The sequence below is a fragment of the Lissotriton vulgaris genome, chromosome 3_1 (genome assembly GCF_964263255.1).
Source record: "Lissotriton vulgaris chromosome 3_1, aLisVul1.2, whole genome shotgun sequence".
NCBI classification, from domain to species: Eukaryota; Metazoa; Chordata; class Amphibia; order Caudata; family Salamandridae; genus Lissotriton; species Lissotriton vulgaris.
The window spans coordinates 1,727,240,779-1,727,263,999 of NC_141689.1; positions in this window are offsets into that span (position 1 = coordinate 1,727,240,779).

The following is a 23,221-nucleotide window of genomic DNA, read 5'->3' on the forward strand; positions in this document are numbered from 1 at the left end:
TAGAACACCCCGAAACACATGCAATTCTGCTGCTAGGGCTAACCCTAACGAACCCTAAGTTACAAAAAGTGCCAAAAGGCTTTTCCGCGAGGATTTTGTCCCAACCACTTCTACCTTCCCAGGAATGCCCCAAGACCCGCCAACCCACCCGCCAAGAAGCATAACACCCCCAAACAGGCCAAAAGCAAAATCTCATACTTGCAATATTTCTGGGCCTTCGGTCCAAACGCGCTGCGTAGCTAGGCCATAAGTCGGGGTTGGCACAACGGATTTCCTGAAAAGCAAATGTAATCAAGATTAGAGTGTCCCAGCAATGCTCCCAGACCACGAAACTCACCCACAAACAGACGGAACCCCCCCTAAGAGCACCTCAAAGGCAAGCAAGTCATCAAAAACACAAAAAATTTTCCGCCTGGGATTTGGTCCAAAACACTTTTATCCGGTATTAGAGCTTCCCAGCAATGGCCCCAGAGCCGTCAACCCAGGAGAAAACGAGTAGAAGACCCCCAAACAGCCAAAGAGCAAAAGTACAAAAATGGGGACTTAGTCAATTTTTCACAAATTTCCCAAATCACTCCGCGCGCGCTCTGCAGCTAGGCCCTAACTCCCCTCTGCCACCATGGATTTGCTTCAAACCTCTTGCAAAGTAAAGTATATATAGCCAGCAGTGCTCCCAGACCACGAAACTCACCCACAAACACCAGGAAGCCCCCCAAACAGGCCCCCGAAAACGCTACATAGAGCAAAATGTCAGAAATAGCCCAAAAAAAAATCGGCCTGGATTTTGTCCCAACCACTTCTACCCGGTATTAGACCTTCCCAGGAATGCCCCAAGACCCGCCAACCCACCCGCCAAGAAGCATAACACCCCCAAACAGGCCAAAAGCTAAATCTCATACTTGCAATATTTCTGGGCCTTCGGTCCAAACGCACTGCGTAGCTAGGCCATAAGTCGGGGTTGCCACGACGGATTTCCTGAAAAGCAAATGCAATCAAGATTAGAGTGTCCCAGCAGTGCTCCCAGACCACGAAACTCACCCACAAACACCAGGAAGCCCCCCAAACAGGCCCCCGAAAACGCTACATAGAGCAAAATGTCAGAAATAGCCAAAAAAAAATCGGCCTGGATTTTGTCCAAACCACTTCTACCCGGTATTAGACCTTCCCAGGAATGCCCCAAGACCCGCCAACCCACCCGCCAAGAAGCATAACACCCCCAAACAGGCCAAAAGCAAAATCTCATACTTGCAATATTTCTGGGCCTTCGGTCCAAACGCGCTCCGTAGCTAGGCCATAAGTCGGGGTTGGCACGACGGATTTCCTGAAAAGCAAATGCAATCAAGATTAGAGTGTCCCAGCAATGCTCCCAGACCACGAAACTCACCCACAAACAGACGGAACCCCCCCTAAGAGCACCTCAAAGGCAAGCAAGTCATCAAAAACACAAAAAATTTTCCGCCTCGGATTTGGTCCAAACCACTTTTAGTGCTTCCCAGCAATGGCCCCAGACCCGTCAACTCACCTGCAAAGAGGTAGAACAACACCCCCACAAGTGCTGAGTCTTTCTTCATTGGGCGTAAACCAGCCCTCTGCTTTGATGGAAATAGGAGTCTGGAGGAGGAGGATAGAGGAGCATGTTCTTCTGAAATTGTGAACCTGAGGAATGCAGACTGCGGCACCTTCAAATCAATTAGCAAACAAGTGAAGACAGTTCTGCTGATGGGCTTGTTTTTGTGATTATCTGATTAAAGTTTGAATTATATTAGCTGTGCACAACAAAGAAAGACAGACACACAGGAATAAAAGTGAATAAGGATGAAAAAGAAAGTTATTGATTCGTTGTCTCATTTTCAGGGCTCGGTATCACGGTCCAGGAATAAGAATAAGGCTTCGTCATCATACTCTGCGAATTCAGGCAGGGTGAGCTCAGTGTCACCTGACAGAGTAGAAATTCCCTCATCTATGTTGCTGGCCACCTCCTCTTCATCCGGCACGCTCTCTCGTACTCTGAAATCTGGTGGTATGAGGTGCTGATTCATCTTGATCATTGTTAACCTCTCCACATTTTTGGGCGAGAGGCGGCTCCGTTTGGGAGTTACAATCCCACCAGCCGCACTGAAAACCCGTTCAGAAGACACGCTTGCGAGTGGGCAAGACAAGTAGTTTAAAGCCAGGTTGGTGAGCTGTGGACACAATTCTTTTTTCCCATGCCAATACGCCAATGGGTCAGAATTAACATAGACCTCTGTTGAGTCATTCAGATAGTCCTTCACCATCGACTCAAGGTCCTCATCCAAGGTTCCTCCACTTTGCTTAGCTCTTGCTGTGCCTCTGACCTTTTGAGAACCAAACCCACGCAGAGCTAGCCAATCCTCTTCAGCCTCCAATGTTTCTGTTGTCTTTCGTGCAGATGATCCGGTTGCCGGTGTCTTTAACGGCTGAGAGGTCACTTGTGCCACAGCCACAGGTGCAGAAGTGGATTGTTTTGACTGGGGATGGCCTGCTGATGTACTGCCATTTCCTTCAATTTCCAGCCGTTCTGTTTCAAACCTCTTGGCTGACAAGGCTAGCCAACGTTTGTACTTTGGAACATGTTCATCATCAAAAGGAAAGAATGCTTGGCCTGCCAGCGCCTTTTTGGAGCGTGGATCCAGAATAGTAGCACAAATGTAATGCTGTTCTGAGTGGATCTTTTTAAGACGTTCATCACCTTGTAGGAGCTCTAATAATTGCTCAGCCAGAAGCAAAGAGTCTTGGTTTTTGTCATCTTTTCCAAACACAGAACACACCTCCTTCAGTTGGTCCTCCAGCATGTACAACAATGGGATAGCTTTTCCCAAATTAGAGTCCTCCTTGCTGACTGCACGCGTGAAGAACTCAAAAGGACGAAGCATGCGTGTCAGGCTTTCAACTATGTTCCATTGCGGCCCACCCATCCTCAGCTCCTCTGTACCCTCTTTAAGGAAATATTGATCGAGTTCCGTATACTGCTCATACAGACGCTCAAGCATGTAGAAGGTTGAGTTCCAACGTGTTACCACCTCCTGGATGAGTGCTTTCACTGACATTTGACGTTGATATAGCAGGCTCCTCAGCTGCTTCCGGGCCTTAAAAGAATGCCTGAAATGCTTGCACATTTTTCGGCAGGTCTCAAATACACTGTACGCTGCACTGCCTTTATTACCCAAGAATTTTTGGACAACCAGGTTTATACAGTGCGCCAAACACGGCACTCTGAAATAGTAACCGTCCCTCATGGCCTTAACTATATTGGCGCCATTGTCCGTGGAAACATAACCAACCTTGCGTTTTAGTGGGGACAGCCAGTTAAGGACCTTTGTGTTAAAGACATCCAAAATGTTTTCTGCTGTGTGACGTTTCTCCAAACCAAACATGGCTAGTGTTGCATGTTTCCGAGCACCTTTAAACACAATGTTCGTGTCAACACCTGTGTTTAGCTTTGCTTTAGCCCCTGAAAAAGAGACCCAGTGTGCAGTGATGCACATGTAATCAGTGCCTGCGCCACTGGTCCACATGTCTGTTGTCAGATGTATAGTGTGAACAGCACTCTTCTGCAAAGCTGCCCCAATCACCTTCAGAACATCTTCATGTAGTGCTGCAACCGCAACTCGGGCAAAATAGAACCGGCTAGGAACCTTCCATTTAGGGCAGAGCGCTGTCACTAATTCTAGAAAACCAACCCCTTCTACAAAAGAAAAAGGGAGAAGGTCCAGAGCTAGCATTTTAGCCAGCTTAGTGTTATACAGACGGGTCATTGGGTGGTTGCGTTCATATTGCGCTTCTGTAAACAACATCTTTTTAATGTTGCCCTGGACCAAGGATTTACGGGATGATGATCTCTTCGACCCAGTTACGCTCGCTGATGAACTTTTCCGCATTGATGTCTCACTCTCTCCCACACTCTTAGTGTGGCTCCCATGGGGTGTGCTGCTGACACGGGAACTGGGTGTAAGTGAAGTGTTTGAATCGTCTTCTTCCTCCTCGTCATTATCAGATGAAAAATCAACGTTTTCATTACGTGCAATTCTGCCTTGCATAAACGCCTCTAGGTGCGGAAGCCATTGGACAGGGTGCGCTCTCTTAAGATGACCTCTCTGGCCTCCGGTACCATAGTTAGAACCAAGCTTACCACGACCAACTCGAACCTTACAAAGGCTACAAATGGCAACGTTTTCCATTTTTGGGCAAACACTAAAGAAGTCCCAAACTGGAGACTTGAAATGTCTTTGGGGGCCGGAGGAGGCGGCGATACTGGTGGTGGTGGTCCTGCTGCTAATGCCAGATGAAGTGGAGGATGTGGATTGCCGAACTTCAGTACGTTTTGCACTTTCACCACCACGAATTGAGGTCGAGGACGAGGTGGGTACCTTCTTGCGAGGAAGAAATATGGAAGCGGTAGGTTTTGGTGTACTACTTAACTCCAAATCTAATGATTCCATTTCCATTGCCTCCTCGCCGACATCATCATCACGCTCAGCAGCTTCTCGGGATAGGGTCAAAATGTCTCTTTGCTGCATGCCCGGTGGGGCTGCAGTGACCTTTGTGATGACTGGCTCGTCGTCATCGTGAGAGGCTTCATCACCAGCAGTATCTGTCACTTCTTGTTGAGCCTCATCACACTCCATAGGTTTGAGTTTTTGGACGACCTTCCTTTTACGCTTAGGTACCGGTGTCAGATCATGGTGTGCCTCACTGTCAGACCGCAGTTGTGGTTCCCAAGCTGGATCTGTATCATCAGAAGGAGGTGGGCTTGAAGAAGATGTAGACACCCCCCTTGATCTTTTCCTTGCTAGGGATGTGGAAGACAATGAATGATCATCAGGAGGAGTGGCTTCCAATGATACCTCGGCTTCATTGTCGATTTCCTGATGTGCCCCTACTTCGGGAGGAACAACTATTGTGGGCACTTGTGAACCTCCATGCACCTTTGCTTGCGCATCTCCTTTTGCTGCCTCTCCTTCCACATGTACTTGGGCGTGTACTTGCACATGGAGTTGTTGTTGCGGCTGTGGTTGTTCAACACTTGTCAGATGAGTTACAACAACCTGTGTTGATTCAGGGACATTGCTGCTACTTTCTTGCGATGAGCCAACATCACTGGTCGATGGTGATTGGAGAAGTACACTGACTGCCTCTGAAGCACTCAAGGGCTTTGACTTAAGTTGGCGTGGTGGTGGAGGCACTGAACCCAATGGAGCAGGGGTGCTGCTCCCAGCTTGGTCCCCAGCAGATCCTGCTGCTGCAGGCGTACTTTTTTTTTTTCTCCCAAAAAACGTGGCGGGTGGCACACCAGCCTCCTTGGTAACTTGCTTCTTCTGCTCCTTACTAGCAACTTTCTTGCTAGAGGAGCTACGGAGAACTTTCTTTGGGGCCATCTTCTTCAGAGCAGGTCAGACAGCAGGCCGCAGTTGCACGAATTGTAGAGTTGTCTGAGGCCAGACGTGACGTCGCGTGACGTTATGCTGCACACATACACCGCTGCAGGACTTCTTCCTGGCACTGGTGGTTCTCTTGAGTCTTGTGCACCTAAAAAAAATGGAAGACAGAGGAACATCAGTTCAGTTCTAGAGCACAAAAAAATCGAAAAACACTGCAAAATCAGCACAATCCCAATCCATCCATGCCCTCCATAATGTTTAAATTCAAGACAACCCACAGAAAGACTAGGCCCATGCAAGACTCACTACCCCTGGGCATAAATAAAGGTTGAAAAGTAGGCAAAATGGTTGGAGGCCTAACAACAAAGCTTGCATTCAAAATGGCCACTTGCCTCCTAGCACATGGCCAGGGCCTGCCTGTACCAGCACTCAAAATGGCCCCCACCCACATGGCCTGTCCCCATGAACACCCCCAAAAATCGAAAAACACTGCAAAATCAGCACAATCCCATTCCATCCATGCCCTCCATGATGTTTAAATTCAAGACACCCCACAGAAAGACTAGGCCCATGCACCACTCACTACCCCTGGTCAAGGCCCCAACAACAGGTCAAAAATCGAAAAACACAGAAAAATCAGCACAATCCCATTCCATCCATGCCCTCCATGATGTTTAAGTTCAAGACAGCCCACAGAAAGACTAGGCCCATGCTAGACTCAAATACCCCTGGTGAAAAGGCCACAAGTACAGGCCCAAAAAACGAAAATCACTGAAAAATCTGCACAATCCCATTCCATCCATGGCCTCCATGATGTTTAAATTCAAGACAACCCACAGAAAGACTAGGCCCATGCAAGACTCACTACCCCTGGGCATAAATAAAGGTTGAAAAGTAGGCAAAATGGTTGGAGGCCTAACAACAAAGCCTGCATTCAAAATGGCCACTTGCCTGCCAGCACATGGCCAGTGCCTGTAGCTGCACTCAAAATGGCCACCAGCCACATGGCATGTCCCTCCCCATGAACACCCCCAAAAATCGAAAAACACTGCAAAATCAGCACAATCCCATTCCATCCATGGCCTCCATGATGTTTAAATTCAAGACAACCCACAGAAAGACTAGGCCCATGCAAGACTCACTACCCCTGGGCATAAATAAAGGTTGAAAAGTAGGCAAAATGGTTGGAGGCCTAACAACAAAGCCTGCATTCAAAATGGCCACTTGCCTCCTAGCACATGGCCAGGGCCTGCCTGTACCAGCACTCAAAATGGCCCCCACCCACATGGCCTGTCCCCATGAACACCCCCAAAAATCGAAAAACACTGCAAAATCAGCACAATCCCATTCCATTCATGGCCTCCATGATGTTTAAATTCAAGACAACCCACAGAAAGACTAGGCCCATGCAAGACTTACTACCCCTGGGCATAAATAAAGGTTGAAAAGTAGGCAAAATGGTTGGAGGCCTAACAACAAAGCCTGCATTCAAAATGGCCACTTGCCTCCTAGCACATGGCCAGGGCCTGCCTGTACCAGCACTCAAAATGGCCCCCACCCACATGGCCTGTCCCCATGAACACCCCCAAAAATCGAAAAACACTGCAAAATCAGCACAATCCCATTCCATCCATGCCCTCCATGATGTTTAAATTCAAGACACCCCACAGAAAGACTAGGCCCATGCACCACTCACTACCCCTGGTCAAGGCCCCAACAACAGGTCAAAAATCGAAAAACACAGAAAAATCAGCACAATCCCATTCCATCCATGCCCTCCATGATGTTTAAGTTCAAGACAGCCCACAGAAAGACTAGGCCCATGCTAGACTCAAATACCCCTGGTGAAAAGGCCACAAGTACAGGCCCAAAAAACGAAAATCACTGAAAAATCTGCACAATCCCATTCCATCCATGGCCTCCATGATGTTTAAATTCAAGACAACCCACAGAAAGACTAGGCCCATGCAAGACTCACTACCCCTGGGCATAAATAAAGGTTGAAAAGTAGGCAAAATGGTTGGAGGCTAACAACAAAGCCTGCATTCAAAATGGCCACTTGCCTGCCAGCACATGGCCAGTGCCGGTAGCTGCACTCAAAATGGCCACCAGCCACATGGCATGTCCCTCCCCATGAACACCCCCAAAAATCGAAAAACACTGCAAAATCAGCACAATCCCATTCCATCCATGGCCTCCATGATGTTTAAATTCAAGACAACCCACAGAAAGACTAGGCCCATGCAAGACTCACTACCCCTGGGCATAAATAAAGGTTGAAAAGTAGGCAAAATGGTTGGAGGCCTAACAACAAAGCCTGCATTCAAAATGGCCACTTGCCTCCTAGCACATGGCCAGGGCCTGCCTGTACCAGCACTCAAAATGGCCCCCACCCACATGGCCTGTCCCCATGAACACCCCCAAAAATCGAAAAACACTGCAAAATCAGCACAATCCCATTCCATCCATGCCCTCCATGATGTTTAAATTCAAGACACCCCACAGAAAGACTAGGCCCATGCACCACTCACTACCCCTGGTCAAGGCCCCAACAACAGGTCAAAAATCGAAAAACACAGAAAAATCAGCACAATCCCATTCCATCCATGCCCTCCATGATGTTTAAGTTCAAGACAGCCCACAGAAAGACTAGGCCCATGCACCACTCACTACCCCTGGTCAAGGCCCCAACAACAGGTCAAAAATCGAAAAACACAGAAAAATCAGCACAATCCCAATTCATCCATGGCCTCCATGATGTTTAAGTTCAAGACAACCCACAGAAAGACTCAGTCCACCCACCACTGAGTACCCCTGGGCAAAAGGCCCCAAAACAGCCCAAAAATCGAAAATTCCAAAATGTTAATTGCAGCAACTGTAATGCCCCAAACAAACTTACTTGTAAAATTTCTAATCCAACAGTGATCCAAAGAAAGTCAAAAAGGCCTCAAATCCAAATATCCAGCAGCATCCACAAAAAGTAATCCTTCCAGCTCCAGACCCAAATGAAAAGTGACCAGGAGATGGACAAAGCACTGGGAGGAGCCTGCTGAACAGGAACAGGAAGTTGAAGACTGTGGGGCACTTCCTTCCTCCCACCCCCCTGCCCCCCTCCCCAAAATGGACTCCTCGCTAAAAAAGTGCAGGCAAATGTCAAACCAAGGAGTTATTCAGATAAAAATCATCATTTCTAGAAGGTTTATGCTGCTTGCTGGTGGATTTCTTGTGCAGAATTGCAAATTTATATTTTCGCTCGCCGCATCTCAAATCTCGCAATTGCGAAGTACCGCGAGACGTGATCTCGCCGTACTCGCGTTGACAAACTATCGCTGGCAAGCCGCGATGACGTAATCGCGCTCGCCAATTCCCGCGGGATCACACAGCAAGATCCAAAATGGCGCAGCACTCGCAAACTATCGAAAAAAACAACTCGGCAAACGATGATAAACGCCGCGCGCCGCAAAAATTGTATCACCAACGCCGCGCGCCGCCAAAAAAATCCGCTGCGTGCGAATTTGCGGATTTTGCGGGAAATTCGCAAATCTCGCGGATTGCGAATTTCCCAAAAATCCGCAAAATCCGCGAGCGTAACGGATTTTCCGCCCATGCTTACGTGTGTGTCACCGATGAATAACCCCCTTTTTACTGTGAACAAGCCGGGCGGCTCATATCATTTGGTTTTGGATTATAGGCATTTGAACTCGCATTGCCGTAACTGTGCAGTACAGAATACGCACGGCTCTGCGTTAGTGAATAGTCTTGAGCGTAAACGGTTCAAAACCACGCTTGACATTTCCAATGGTTTTTATGCACATAGATTTGACGGTCTAAGTTCCCAATGGACCAGTTTTACGTGCGCCGGAGTACAAAAAATGTTTAAACGACTCCCAATGGGCTACAAGAACAGTCCTGGAGTTTTTTCCGCACGCATAGTCTCTCTTTTGGAGAGCTTCGACCCAGTTGCTTGTTCGTATGTGGATGACATTTATCTCACAGACGACGATCTTTGGGAGCATCTGTGTCGAGTAAATAGCATAATTTGTAACTTTGCTGACATGGGTTACAAATTTAACTTTGCAAAGTCGCACATTGCAGAGTACACGGTGTTGTTTCTAGGTTACGAGCTTAACCATGAAGGGAAGGGTTTAGCACCCCATTTCCTGGAGAAATGCGCACATTTGTGCTCTCCGACAACACTGAAAAAATTACAATCTCTTCTGGGCTTTCTGAATTTCGGGAGGACTTACATTCCGGAATATGCCCAGCGTATCAAGCCTTTGTATGCTTTGATACAACCAAATTTTTCCAAATCATGCTGGCTGCCTGAGCATTCGGCCATTCTGCAGTCTTTGCAGGCTGATTTGCTCGCTTCTGAATACTTACAGACTCGTGATAACCAGACCAACCTGGTGATAAGAATTATCCCTGGGGCGGTGGGTTTCACGTACCTGACTTTTAATGAAGGAGATACAGTACCTATTGCTTACAAGTCACACTTGTACACTTCGGCTGAATTGCGTTTTTCCACTGTGGAGAAAGTTTTAACGGCTGTGCAGATGGCAATTCTTAAAGAACGTGCCCTGTCACAAGGAAAGCGCATGTTGGTTGTTACCCCGTGTCCTGCCTTAAAGGCGGTTACGAAAGCCAGTGTACCTAATTCCAAAGCTTTGCACCCTCGGTGGATTCAATGGGCTGCGTCCTTGACGTCCCAGGATGTCACGTTTATTTTTGACGCCACTTTACGGTCGCAGGAGTATTTACAGTATGAATTTGTTCATCCTGCTCCATTAGCGATGCGGCCGTTGGAGGATTTCCATTGCATCATTTACACTGATGGTTCGGCGCAGGTTGCGCATGGCTCTAGACATGCCTACGTTTCCACTTGCGCCATTGTGGTCGGTGCCATGGTGAACGATGAGTTCGAATCTAGTGTCGTGCACACGCAGACGCTTGGAGACTGCACCGCACAATTAGCAGAGCTTCGGGCTCTGATGCTTGCATTAGAATACGCGGATCCTTGTGTGACGACTTTGATCGTAAGTGATTCTTACTACTGTGTCCAGTCTTACAATGAAAACTTGTTCTTTTGGATTCAGAATGATTTTCATGACTCCAAAGGTAGCACAATAAAACATAAAACGATCTGGGTACGAGTGGCGGAACTTAAAGAGAAGCTGCCACTTGTGTTTGTGATTCATACTCTCGGTCATCAGCGCGTGGGGGTCCACGCTGTTGGCAACTCGCTTGCTGATGAAGCAGCGAAGTCAGCGGTATCAAAATACTTAGTTGCAGCAGTCACGAGGTCCAGAAGCAAAATAGATGATGACATCTTGGCAGCTATAGCTGCAACGGAGAAGGGAGGTAAATATCCTGCGGGATTCCCTTCTAAATACACATACCACTTAAGTCCCGATAAGGTTCCTTATGTGAAAATCCCTGAAGTTGGCGAGCGTTTGGTTCCCAACTCGGATCGCAGAGCTGCTTTGATTACAGCGGCACATGAAGGTGTGGCGTCTGCGCATGCGGGCGTCTCGGCCACTGTAACTCAGCTACAACAGAGATTCTGGTGGCGGGGACTGTACAAACAGACGCGTGAATATGTTCTTCAATGTGACATTTGCCAGCAGATTAAACCTTCAACTGCTGCGCGCCCACCTCAGACACAGTTGTACATCTCGAATAAACCGCTTGGTTGTGTTTATTTGGATCACTGCGGTCCATTTTCTTCTGATACTGCATATAAGTACATCTTAGTAGCAGTTGATTCATGCACACGCTTTGTGTGGGTATGGCCGCATCGGAGCGCTGATTCACGTACTGTCATTAAGGATTTGCGAGTCTTTGTGGGAATTTTTGCCTGTGGTACCTTACATTCGGATCAGGGTCCGGCGTTTGCCTCTAAGGCATATAAGGATGCTATGGTTTCGATGGGGGTCCAAGGCAAATTTTCGAGTCCCTACAGACCCGAGGGTAATAGTGTAGTAGAACTAATGAACCGCGACTTAAAGCAATCTTTGACAGCTCGAGTTATAGGCACTGGCAGTAACTGGTTAGCCCACCTCATAGGCGTGCAGCGTGCGCTTAATAATCTCCCTAGAAGGTCTCTGGGTGGGCGGACCCCATACGAAATGCTCTTTGGTATCAAGATGTATGTACCTGACCTTGATGGGCCGGACTACAAGGCCCAGGCTGGGGCCTTTGACGTAGATGAACATTGCAATGTTTTACAGAATCTACAAAAGACCAGAGACAGTCTTGCAAAGGAACATTTGCCCTCCACATCGGATGATGCGTTGCAGATCCCGGTAGTTGGCTGGCTACCCCAAGTTGGAGAACTGGTTCGAGAGAAGATCGATAACAAGAAAGAGTTTGGTCCCTCACATCGAGCACCAGTTCGAGTCCTTGGAGTGAAGGGCACGAGAACAGTCATTTTACCACCACTTCCAGGTCGTAAGGAAAACAGATTTATTTCTATTGACAATGTCAAGACACACAGGGTGGCCGATTCTTCATAGCATGACACCGGCTGTATCCTGTCCTTCCATGGTGAGGCACTCTGTGCTGGCTATTACATCTGGTGCAGAACAGGAGGTGTCCCTTGAGATGCCTGCCATATCCAGTCCTTTATTAAATACTATTCCTGATACTAACATTGATGAGCTAAACTACACTTATCCTGCTGATTTATCGATGCCTGATTTACAGACCCAATTGGCAGGCCAGTCCAGATTCTCTTTTGACTCTGTTTCGGAAACTTCAAAGAAACCCACAAACATTGCAAGATATGCCACGTTGTTTAAAAAACATTTTTTAATTCCGCCTTGGACATACATTTGGTTGATCCTATTTTCATTCTATCTTTTTATGTCAATTGGTTTTGTGTTTTATTTTTTCCGCCTGATTGATGGTCACTACGTTAAAGAAAGAACAGGAATTCGGTACCTTAATGGAACATTGGCCCCTCTTTCCTCTTCACATTCTGCGCACAGACTGAAACGAAACTAAAATACAGTTAACATTACTGCTTGGCCTGTCCTTGATGGGATTGTGTGGGATGCGGTTAGGTTTCAGATACATGGGCCTACTGAAGTGATTAATGTTCCAAATGTGCTTAGAGTAAACATGGGAGATGTGATTAAACAAAATGTACGTTCTGATGATTGGGATATTCAGGCCGTAGAAGCATTATTCTCGGATTTGAAGTATTATGCTGCCTTCGATGCTGAGGATCTGTATACAGATTCTATTAATTATGGTGATTTGTTTTGTTTTCAACACTATGGTAATCATTTTTTACATAAGACAAATTCCAGGAGGGTTGCTGTAAATTATACACAATGGGAACATTGCCCTGCTCCATTCAGTGGCAGTTCCAATACATTTCTGAAAAAATATACATATTTTACAGACTTTGATCAGTCTAATCCCGAGTCATTTTATTTTAGAATGACACAAAAGCCCATTTCCAAAGTTAGACTTACCGATACAAAATTGCTGTATTCAAAGTCCTTTTTAGACAGGTTGGCTGTAGATGGCTACGAGTTCTGGAAAGGAACAATTGACCTTAAATCGGTTTGGGGTACCAAAGATTGGCAGGTATAAGGCACTGAGGCTTTGCACCGTGCATGTCTCATCCTGAATCACATGTTGTTTTTAAATTCGACCATTTTCCAGACAACGTGCTTTGGATTGGCTACTTCTAAAAAATTAAATACACCGACTATCCCAGATTTAAATGAATATACAGGTTGGGGTAATTTCACTGGTTCCTCCATTCAAGAGTTGCAAACTCTTTTACGCAATTCGTCCTTTAACATTTCCAGTTTGGATTCCAAGGGCTGGCTGGTATGGCAAAAGAGTGCTGATTCTTGCCAGCGCCGTTTTATGGGTTTGGCTGAGGGGTTCACAAAACTCAGGCCCGATCCACGTTTTGAAAAAGACTATACTGTCACGACTTATTCTGTGGGGAAGCTGTGTCAAAATTGGTTACAGCATTCCACTTTAGCTGCAATTAAACTACATCTGTCTCAATAACATGATAATGTGGATTTGAACGATTTTATAAAAGGCCCGGCTAAAGGTAGATCTAAACGATGGCTGTATGCGATTTACAATGAAATTTGGAAAGTTAACCAGGTTGAGGCTGCTAAACGCCTAAGGGCTATTGATCAAGCTAATTTAGAAAAAGTGCTTGCAGTGGTTGATAACAGCATTAACACGCTTTCTTCCCGAATTTATACGTTGAATAATATTGTGTCTTCTGTTGTCGACATTGTACATGATTAAGTGTCTGTGTTATTTCATGGTCAAAATCAATTGCTTTCTGTGATGCAGTTTGCGTGGACACTACAGACTCTTAAGTCTGGTCGAGTGCCATGGACTTTTTTGAACGTATCATCATTATTTGCCCCGTTTAATTTGACTGAAAAACAGCGCATGTTGTCAATGAGAGATGCAACATTTTCTATGTTACATATTGAAAAATTAGAATCCCTGCCATTTTCGGTGGCTGAAGTGACTGCAGCAACATGGCTTATTCATGGTGTAATAACATTACCTTTTGCTTTGTATAAATTTACAAATTGTATGAAATATATAGCCATTGGGCGATATGAACCATTAGGCAGCGCTTTCCTCCATGAGACATGGTCCTTACCATACACTTACAGATGCCTTAAGGAGGGGAATGAAGTGAATATGAATGGTGAAGAATGTACACAGTCGCCTGACCGCTCACTTATTTGCAGACACATCCAGTTGCATGGTTCTTGTAATCAGGACAAACCTAATTTGGCCTGTGTTTTGAAAGGGACACCAGTTCCTGCAATAGTTCCCACGTTCACGTTGTTGTCCAACGGTAGTTATTTACTTTTGAATAACGAGTTTTGTTGTGGGTTAGAGGCTGGTATCGCATATGTGGTTACCGTGTCTGAAAGGGTCGTTTGCTGCAAGAATGTGTTGTATCCACCCACGCATGGGAATTCAGAAGTTTTAATTTGGCCAAGAATACCAACCTTGAGAGCTGTGTTCAATGGTTTAGGCCGTATAAGAGCCCTTTTGTCTCAAAAACAGGTGGCCCTGAGCTCTGCCCGTGAAACTTATGTCCTTCACATAGCAAACACACGCACAGAAGTACAAGCGCTTTTAAGTACTGATTTGCCGTTTCATTTTTGCGAGCTGGTTCATCAAATCTTCAATGCCTCCTCCACATCCAGCCTCGCTCATTTTTTTAAGATGGTTAGTAGTGGTCTCGTGACTACATTTGAAAAAGTATTTGGTATTATCCCTGCGTTCTTTCATTCTATATTCGCTAGTCTGTTTGGCGGATTTCCTGTTTTGCTGGCTTTGGCTGCAGGCGTTCTGGTGATATTTTATTTGATAAAACATGGATGCCCATCCTGCGCAAGGAAACGCACAGCCCCTACTGATGCAGTTTCGCAACCGGATGCTTGATTATTATGGATCCCTGCCGCTTGCGACCTTAAGCACGGCTTTTGGATTATCCTTCAGATTTTCCTATTTCACCTGTGTCCAGCCTGTGTTTCATTGCCTGAGCTGTGATTTCGACTGGGCCATTGATTTGTGTCTCTGTTTACCGACTTCTCCTGACGTCAACTTTGATCAGCTGATGTCCCCCGTAGTGGCTCATGAGTTGGTCTGTTCTGGCGAAAGGGTTATGGCTGTGGCAGCGATGCATGGACTAATGGGTCAGTGGGACATATTCGCAGCGGCGCATGACTTTCTGGCACAGAGCGTTCTCGAGAACCCACTGAGTTGTCCTCTGATGTTGCTAGAGGATTCGGTGTTGGAAGAGCACGTATGTTCTTTCCCATTGCTTAATTGGATGGCTGAACTGTTTTCGGATGATGACAGTGATTTTATGTTGGAGGCTGTTGCTACCTATTTTGCATATTCATTCAACGAGGAATGACTCTGAATACTTCCATCATTATGGCACGTGACTTTTTAGTAATTCTGAATGGTGCCAATTTCAATACGAACATTCGGATTTTTTCATATGTTCTAGGCCTATTAATTATAGTTAGGCCTCAAGTTCGACTTTTTATATTTTATGTGGCCACTATAGGCATTCATACATATTTTTTGTATTTTTAAATTTTACATACATTACATACATTTAGCTTGGCTCAATATCATTGAACTCTGCTTTCAGGTCTTGCCTCTCATAGAGTATTGGCTTTTATATTTATGTTTTGACCGTCCTCGGATCATTGGGGGGGGTGTCATATGGTTATTAAGTTTCCATAGATTGTGTTAAGTTAGCATGTGCTTATTAAATGTTTAAACACCATATTTTCTTTCTGCTTCGGTTTGCACACGACACCTAGTTGTTATTACAGCTTTTAACCTAGACGAAAGATGTGATTTATTTGAGAATAATATATTATTGTACTGGTATCAGTTGTGCCTGGAACACTTGGTACAACTGTCTGCACACTGAGAACTGCACACTCTAACACAAGGTTGCAGCAGGCCTGATCCTCGCACTACGTTAGTCATAACACAAATAATGTTTGTGCCAACTTTTGGCTTTACGTGAGTTCAAGATACAGTTACAGGGAATGAGAAAACACACTTGATGCTGGACATGCTGAGAGCTGGTAGCTGTTGATGTGATCTCCTCCTACTGAGAATTCGAGGTATGGGTCCGCCCAGCTAAAAGCCCAGATGAGACCTTCTTAGATATAAAATAATATGCTAATTAGGGTGCGCGAAATATAGGTGATACAGAATTCTATAGATTTTTGCATCATAATATGTTATCACAGTTTGCTTACTATGGATTAGTGACTATGCTGCTGACTCTGATTTTTATAATATGTATGTTGATATTATACAAGATACTGCGTTTGAGAATGTTGCATTGAAAAATAAACATTTCAAACTTGCACGTGTTTTCATTGCCACCCAGTTTTGGTTTGGAATGATAATATAACGAAAGAGTGTTCATGTGTTCCACGATACCTGAGGTATTCTAACTTCATGTTCTGGATTGTCTAAGACATCGGGAAGTATTCACTGCCGATGAGATACTGTAGCTAGCTTGGTAAGGGGATTTCTGAAACATAGGTGAGTTGTGGGTCACCCTGACTCACCCAGGTTCTAAGTCTCTGTGCACAGTTCTGTGAGAGAACGGAAACCCTGCGACAATACTAAATATTAGGCTTCGGGCAAATTCTTTACATGATAGTGCATTCCTAAACCTTTGCGTCCTAAACAATAAATATTTGGCGTTGCACAGGAATCGTCAACAATATCTGATGTCAAAACATTACGAATGAGGGGTTCCCACTATTCCATCATAATCCCATGTCAACTTTTCATTCAAGAGCCGGACCGCCTCATCGTAAATTTCGTTACCTCCCCCTAATAAAGGCCCAGAAGGAAAGGAGCAGAGCCAGGTGTAGAAGATAGAAAAGCAGGATAAGAGATGTTGTGGGTCGTAAATGGGCAAGGCTACCGACTTCGGACGCCTAATCATGATCAGGCCAACGAACACGAGAACCAGTATAGCAGGACTGACCTCAGGCAGAGGAGGCAGTTTCTGTCGAGTCATGCAACCATGGCGTTTTCTGTCTAAAGGTGCACGTGTCACTAGAGAGGTGAATCGCCGGCCAAAGCCTACGTGTCCTTAATCGAAATGAAGTAATCAGAGGTCATTGCGTGTCCATTGTCTATGTGAGGGCAAGAAATACAAAATGGCTGCCATAATCTAAGATGGATGCCATGGGTAGATCAGAAATGTGTTTGTAACAGGAGTACTCTTGTTCGTAGCATAGCGAAAACACCAGGATATGCTAAATGGATCATTTGCGGTTCACTGATACCAAAATTATGTATTTACGACAATGTTGAAAACACGGGTTCAAATCGTCACGGAACCTCACCACCCACCACCACCGGCCTCCCTATGGACATGGGGGCCTGTTGGAAGTTGTTCTAGTGACCTCTCACACACCCCACCCACCACCACCACCCTCCCTATGGACATGGGGGCCTGTTGGAAGTTGGTCTAGTGACCTCTCACACACCCCACCCACCACCACTGGCCTCCCTATGGACATGGGGGCCTGTTGGGAGTTGTAGTGCCGTCCCCTCACACACCCCACCCACCACCACCACCCTCCCTATGGAAATGGGGGCCTGTTGGAAATTGGTCTAGTGACCTCTCACACACCCCACCCACCACCACCACCCTGCCTATGGACATGTGGGCCTGTTGGAAGTTGGTCTAGTGACCTCTCACACACCCCACCCACCACCACCGGCCTCCCTATGGACATGGGGGCCTGTTGGGAGTTGTTGTGCCGTCCCCTACCACACCCCACCCACCACCACCACCCTCCCTATGGACATGGGGGCCTGTTGGGAGTTGTAGTGCCGTCCCCTCACACACCCCACACACCACCACCGGCCTCCCTATGGACATGGGGGCCTGTTGGAAGTTGGTCTAGTGACCTCTCAAACACCCCACCAACCACCACCACCCTCCCTATGGACATGGGGGCCTGTTGGGAGTTGGTCTACTGACCTCTCACACACACCACCCACCACCACCACCCTCCCTATGGACATGGGGGCCTGTTGGAAGTTGGTCTAGTGACCTCTCACACATCCCACCCACCACCACCGGCCTCCCTATGGACATGGGGGCCTGTTGGGAGTTGGTCTAGTGACCTCTCACACACCCCACCCACCACCACCACCCTCCCTATGGACATGTAGGCCTGTTGGAAGTTGGCCTAGTGACCTCTCACACACCCCCCACACCACCACCGGCCTCCCTATGGACATGGGGGCCTGTTGGTAGTTGTAGTGCCGTCCCCTCACACACCCCACCCACCACCACCACCCTCCCTATGGACATGGGGGCCTGTTGGGAGTTGTAGTGCCGTACCCTCACACACCCCACCCACCGCCACCACCCTCCCTATGGACATGGGGGCCTGTTGGAAGTTGGTCTAGTGGCCTCTCACACACCCCACCCACCACCACCGGCCTCCCTATGGACATGGGGGCCTGTTGGGAGTTGTAGTGCCGTCCCCTCACACACCCCACCCACCACCACCACCCTCCCTATGGACATGGGGGCCAGTTGGAAGTTGGTCTAGTGACCTCTCACACACCCCACCCACCACCACCACCCTCCCTATGGACATGGGGGCCTGTTGGGAGTTGTAGTGCCATCCCCTCACACACCCCACCAACCGCCACCACCCTCCCTATGGACATGGGGGCCTGTTGGAAGTTGGTCTAGTGACCTCTCACACACCCCACCCACCACCACCACCCTCCCTTTGGACATGGGGGCCTGTTGGGAGTTGGTCTAGTGACCTCTCACACACCCCATCCACCACCACCACCCTCCCTATAGACATTTGGGCCTGTTGGGAGTTGGTCTAGTGACCTCTCACACACCACACCCACCACCACCACCCTCCCTATGGACATGGGGGGCTGTTGGAAGTTGGTCTAGTGACCTTTCACACACCCCACACACCACCACCGGCCTCCCTATGGACATGGGGGCCTGTTGGGAGTTGTAGTGCCGTCCCCTCACACACCCCACCCACCACCACCACCCTCCCTATGGACATGGGGTTCTGTTGGGAGTTGTAGTGCCGTCCCCTCACACACCCCACCTACCGCCACCACCCTCCCTATGGACATGGGGGCCTGTTGGAAGTTGGTCTAGTGACCTCTCACACACCCCACCCACCACCACCACCCTGCCTATGGACATGTGGGCCTGTTGGAAGTTGGTCTAGTGACCTCACACACCCCACCCACCACCACCGGCCTCCCTATGGACATGGGGGCCTGTTGGGAGTTGTTGTGCCGTCCCCTACCACACCCCACCCACCACCACCACCCTCCCTATGGACGTGAGGGCCTGTTGGGAGTTGTAGTGCCGTCCCCTCACACACCCCACACACCACCACCGGCCTCCCTACGGACATGGGGGCCTGTTGGAAGTTGGTCTAGTGACCTCTCAAACACCCCACCAACCACTACCACCCTCCCTATGGACATGGGGCCTGTTGGGAGTTGGTCTACTGACCTCTCACACACACCACACACCACCACCACCCTCCCTATAGACATGGGGGCCTGTTGGAAGTTGGTCTAGTGACGTCTCACACATCCCACCCACCACCACCGGCCTCCCTATGGACATGGGGGCCTGTTGGGAGTTGGTCTAGTGACCTCTCACACACCCCACCCACCACCACCACCCTCCCTATGGACATGTGGGCCTGTTGGAAGTTGGTCTAGTGACCTCTAACACACCCCACACACCACCACCGGCCTTCCTATGGACATGGGGGCCTGTTGGGAGTTGTAGTGCCGTCCCCTCACACACCCCACCCACCACCACCACCCTCCCTATGGACATGGGGGCCTGTTGGGAGTTGTAGTGCCGTACCCTCACACACCCCACCCACCGCCACCACCCTCCATATGGACATGGGGGCCTGTTGGAAGTTGGTCTAGTGACCTCTCACACACCCCACCCACCACCACCGGCCTCCCTATGGACATGGGGGCCTGTTGGGAGTTGTAGTGCCGTCCCCTCACACACCCCACCCACCACCACCACACTCCCTATGGACATGGGGGCCAGTTGGAAGTTGGTCTGGTGACCTCTCACACACCCCACCCACCACCACCACCCTCCCTATGGACATGGGGGCCTGTTGGGAGTTGTAGTGCCATCCCCTCACACACCCCACCAACCGCCACCACCCTCCCTATGGACATGGGGGCCTGTTGGAAGTTGGTCTAGTGACCTCTCACACACCCCACCCACCACCACCACCCTCCCTATGGACATGGGGGCCTGTTGGGAGTTGGTTTAGTGACCTCTCACACACCACACCCACCACCACCACCCTCCCTATGGACATGGGGGGCTGTTGGAAGTTGGTCTAGTGACCTCTCACACACCCCACACACCACCACCGGCCTCCCTATGGACATGGGGGCCTGTTGGAAGTTGGTCTAGTGACCTCTCACACACCCCACCCACCACCACCACCCTGCCTATGGACATGTGGGCCTGTTGGAAGTTGGTCTAGTGACCTCACACACCCCACCCACCACCACCGGCCTCCCTATGGACATGGGGGCCTGTTGGGAGTTGTTGTGCCGTCCCCTACCACACCCCACCCACCACCACCACCCTCCCTATGGACATGAGGGCCTGTTGGGAGTTGTAGTGCCGTCCCCTCACACACCCCACACACCACCACCGGCCTCCCTACGGACATGTGGGCCTGTTGGAAGTTGGTCTAGTGACCTCTCAAACACCCCACCAACCACCACCACCCTCCCTATGGACATGGGGGCCTGTTGGGAGTTGGTCTACTGACCTCTCACACACACCACCCACCACCACCACCCTCCCTATAGACATGGGGGCCTGTTGGAAGTTGGTCTAGTGACGTCTCACACATCCCACCCACCACCACCGGCCTCCCTATGGACATGGGGGCCTGTTGGGAGTTGGTCTAGTGACCTCTCACACACCCCACCCACCACCACCACCCTCCCTATGGACATGTGGGCCTGTTGGAAGTTGGTCTAGTGACCCCTCACACACCCCACACACCACCACCGGCCTCCCTATGGACATGGGGGCCTGTTGGGAGTTGTAGTGCCGTCCCCTCACACACCCCACCCACCACCACCACCCTCCCTATGGACATGGGGGCCTGTGGGGAGTTGTAGTGCCGTACCCTCACACACCCCACCCACCGCCACCACCCTCCCTATGGACATGGGGGCCTGTTGGAAGTTGGTCTAGTGACCTCTCACACACCCCACCCACCACCACCGGCCTCCCTATGGACATGGGGGCCTGTTGGGAGTTGTAGTGCCGTCCCCTCACACACCCCACCCACCACCACCACCCTCCCTATGGACATGGGGGCCAGTTGGAAGTTGGTCTAGTGACCTCTCACACACCCCACCCACCACCACCACCCTCCCTATGGACATGGGGGCCTGTTGGGAGTTGTAGTGCCATCCCCTCACACACCCCACCAACCGCCAACACCCTCCCTATGGACAGGGGGCCTGTTGGAAGTTGGTCTAGTGACCTCTCACACACCCCACCCACCACCACCACCCTCCCTATGGACATGGGGGCCTGTTGGGAGTTGGTCTAGTGACCTCTCACACACCCCATTCACCACCACCACCCTCCCTATGGACATTTGGGCCTGTTGGGAGTTGGTTTAGTGACCTCTCACACACCACACCCACCACCACCACCCTCCCTATGGACATGGGGGGCTGTTGGAAGTTGGTCTAGTGACCTCTCACACACCCCACACACCACCACCGGCCTCCCTATGGACATGGGGGCCTGTTGGGAGTTGTAGTGCCGTCCCCTCACACACCCCACCCACCACCACCACCCTCCCTATGGACATGGGGGCCTGTTGGGAGTTGTAGTGCCGTCGACTCACACACCCCACCTACCGCCACCACCCTCCCTATGGACATGGGGGCCTGTTGGAAGTTGGTCTAGTGACCTCTCACACACCCCACCCACCACCACTTTCCTCCCTATGGACATGGGGGCCTGTTGGGAGTTGTAGTGCCGTCCCCTCACACACCCCACCTACCGCCACCACCCTCCCTATGGACATGGGGACCTGTTGGAAGTTGGTCTAGTGACCTCTCGCACACCCCACCCACCACCACCGGCCTCCCTATGGACATGGGGGCCTGTTGGGAGTTGGTCTAGTGACCTCTCACACACCCCACCCACCACCACTGGAGTTCTGGACTTTTTGGTACCGTCCAGAGGTGTCAGGGATAACACCCGAAGACCCTGGAGTTCTACCTGTCTTGGTGCACAAATAAACAGAAACACGGGCTTCTCGATGGTGGCGTCAAAGACCAAAGGTTTATTACTGCAGGGACACAGAAGTCACAGAAACTACACACGGGCAGTATCTAGGAGCCTGTTCGATTTGTACATAGTGGGTTGCTCCTTATATACTAATTTTTAGGCTTGGGGCAAATTCTTTACATGCTAGTACATTTCTAAACCTTTGTGTCCTAAACAATAAATATTTGGCGTTGCACAGGAATCGTCAACAATATCTGATGTCAAAACATTATGAACGAGGGGTTCCCACTATTCCATCATAATCCCATGTCAACTTTTCATTCAAGAGCCGGACCGCCTCATCGTAAATTTCGTTACCTCCCCCTAATAAAGGCCCAGAAGGAAAGGAGCAGAGCCAGGTGCAGAAGATAGAAAAGCAGGATAAGAGATGTTTGTGGGTCGTAAATGGGCAAGGCTACCAGCTTCGGCCGCCTAATCATGATCAGGCCAACGAACACGAGAACCAGTATAGCGGGACTGGCCTCAGGCAGAGGAGGCAGCTTCTGTCGAGTCATGCAGCCATGGCGTGTTCTGTCCTAAGGTGCACGTGTCACTAGCAAGGTGAATCTCCGGCTAAAGCTTACGTGTCCTTAAGTGAAAGAGGTCACTGCGTGTCCATTGACTATGTGAGGGCAAGAAATACAAAATGGCTGCCGTAATCTAAGATGGATGCCATGGGTAGATCAGAAATGTGTTTGTAACAGGAGTGCTCTTGCTCGTAGCATAGCGAAAACACCAGGATATGCTAAATGGATCATTTGCGGTTCACTGATACCAAAATTATGTATTTACGACAATGTTGAAAACACGGGTTCAAATCGTCACGGAACCTCAGACCCTCCTTTTGCCCTTACATAGGCAATCACTCAGTCTATGTCAGAGTCTATCTCTATGCTCA